Raw genomic sequence first — 2,909 nt, 5'->3', positions numbered from 1 at the left:
ATTAATAGAATAGATAATTTCATTTATACAAACACAATCGTAATAAATATAAATTAAAAAATATCATAATTATATATTAAAAATATCATCATAAATATCTATTACTTATTGTGATAAATATTTATTATTAATAATAATTATCATAATAAATATCTATAAAAAAAAAAAGAATCATAATAAATAATTTTTAATAACTACCAAAATTATTAAATTTCATAAACAAACACGATCAAGATAAATGAAATAATTGTCTCCAAGTTATTTTATTCTTTACTTTTCAAAATTCCACACCTCTTCTCTCTCTACATCTCGCCTACCTTCTCTCTCTAAGCTCCTCCCTATTCCACAGCTCCACCTTCTCAACTTAACTTCTCTTCTCTCTCTAAGCTCATCTTTATTTCACAGCTCCACCATCTCCATTTTGTTGGGTGCATCCTAGCATCGTGGGTCCAGCCCACACCTTCATGTCTCATTTAATGAAGGCAGACTTTTTCTTTTTTCTTTCTTCTCTTTTATGGTAAAACCTGACTTCATTAAACAACATAACCAAAAGCAACAGAGTTTAGAGGGCATAGCCTCTCATAATACAAACCCAAATAGTCATAAAACAACAAGTTTAAGTCTACAAGCGGATTATCAAAATACACAATAAGTTTATTTGGATAGAACTTATTTTGCTAAAACTGAAAATTAAAAACTAAAAATATTGTAGCAAAATAATTTTTAAATATGTGAATAGTATTGTAGGACCTATTTTTAATGTAAAAGTTGCTGAAAAGTGATATTCGTGGGTCTGTGAACAGTGCACAGGTGCACTGTTCACAGTTGAAAAGTCAACCTTTGCAGCTGAAAGAAAAAAAAAAAGCTGAGACGCGCATTGCAGCAAACGTGGACGCAACAAACGCGGATCCAAACCCCACCAATGTATTGGTCTAGCAAGGAAAGGTCCAGAGCTAGATCAAGACATTGTTTATAAACAAGTCATGGGTTACGACCAAACGGATTTGGGTCATATTTGGATCAACACAGCTACCTGTTTAATAAACGGGTCGTGTTTAGGTTCAACATGCGAACCCGTTTAGCTTGTTTAGTTTATAAAGGTATTAGCTTTTGTTATTATTACTTAATTTATGATTGTAATTATATTTTTTTTAGTGCTACAACCGTGGATAGTTAGAGTATTCAAAGGAAGATTTTGCTGTTGGATTCATGGTGAAATTGTGTTTACTCTTTGAGATTTATTTGTTATATATCTAATTCGTTGTGGACTCAATTTTGGCGTAATCTTGAGAGCTGTAATATATGTTTCATAGTGGATATTTTTCGAAACTGCCTTGTGGTTTTTTTCTCTACACCGAAGGGTTTTCCATGTAAAATTTGGTGTTCTTGTGTAATTGTGTTTTTGTGATACTCGTTGAATTTTTTTTTTCCATATATATTGCTATTGTTTGATAGTCATTTATTTTAATTTACACAGACATTGAGGGGATTTAGAATTTTTCCCCAACACATTTAACTTGTCGATGGCTAGGTTGTGTGGGCCATAAAAAGTAAAAACAATAGGATTTATGTTGAGATTAAGGAATTAAACTTAACAAACCAATTGGGCTTGTGGAAAAGATTAATGCTTAGTTTGAGTTAGTGTTTTTCAAAAGGGTGCATCTCGGTATAGCTCAATGGTGGAAGTAGCAAAGGCTTGGTACTTGGTTAAAAGCGATGATGGGTTTAGATATTTGATGGGGGGTTTGATGGTTTGGGATTTTTGGAAATGGCTATTTGGTGCCAACATGTATAGAGCTTTAGCTTTGACCTTGCCGGTGGGCCGGTGGCAACACATTTTGATTGGTGGTGTTGCTCGAGGGAGATTTGGGTCAAATTTGGGTTCATTGCTCAGCATTTGGGCAGCGTGTGATCTGTGCGCATTTTAAATTTTTAACATATATGGATCCAAAGTTCAAACCCATCTTCTCTTTGATTTATGCTTATTAGCAATATTTTAATGATTTGATTCTTTTGAATTCTCTCGTCTCGTTATTTTTCTTTTAGAGAGTCGGACCAAGATGCGAGACTTACCAGTTGAGCAAATTTTTGTCAAATTATTTTATGATTTTATGTATAGTCCGATTTTTAGAACACTCTTTCTAAATAACTAAAATTTGCTAAGAATTTTGTTAGTTGCCCGGTTACGAAAGAATATATAATACTAACATCTCGAGTTTTCAAAACTCGAGATCCAAAGTTTTTAAAACTCCTTCTTACCGTTTTTCATTTGCTGACTCGGACAAATTTGTCGACTCGGATCTCGAGTTTTGAAAACTCGCCAAATAGAACTCGATTTTATAAAACTCGAGTTCTAGTTAACGTTTTTCATTTTACCCAGTTTTAGAAACACTCTTTGCACAAACATAAAACCTAAAAACACTCACGATTAGTCACACTCACGCTCAGTCACACTCACGCCCAAATTTTCAAACTTCCAAAATTTCAAAATCACTCCCTCTCACTCCCAAATCAGCGACCCCTGTGCTCTCAGTCTCCACAAGCTGTCTTCGGCTTTGTTTATCTTCGCCGTTCTTCAGTCTTCGCTTTGTGTCTTCGTCGTTCTTCATCTCGCTTGCTAGGTAACAGTTCTCCGTTCCTCTTTTGCTGAATTTATGTTATAGAATTTGGCTTTTTGCATGGTGGGTTACGCATTGTTAGAAATGTAAATGTTAGAACTCATTCTTTGATGTTTTTTGGTAATGGGTTGTTGATAATGAGTGTAGATGCTGTTTTTATTTTTTTTTTGAATTGTTTGCTGGTGGAGATTTTGGGTAAGTGATATAAATATGTTACATGGGGATTTGATTAAGAAAATTTGTTAAATTTCGTACTATAGACCTTAAGGAAAAGACAAGTTGATAAGTAAA

The sequence above is a fragment of the Quercus suber genome, unplaced genomic scaffold (genome assembly GCF_002906115.3).
Source record: "Quercus suber isolate HL8 unplaced genomic scaffold, Cork oak 2.0 scaffold_55, whole genome shotgun sequence".
Taxonomy (NCBI): domain Eukaryota; kingdom Viridiplantae; phylum Streptophyta; class Magnoliopsida; order Fagales; family Fagaceae; genus Quercus; species Quercus suber.
This window is presented reverse-complemented; position numbering follows the sequence as displayed.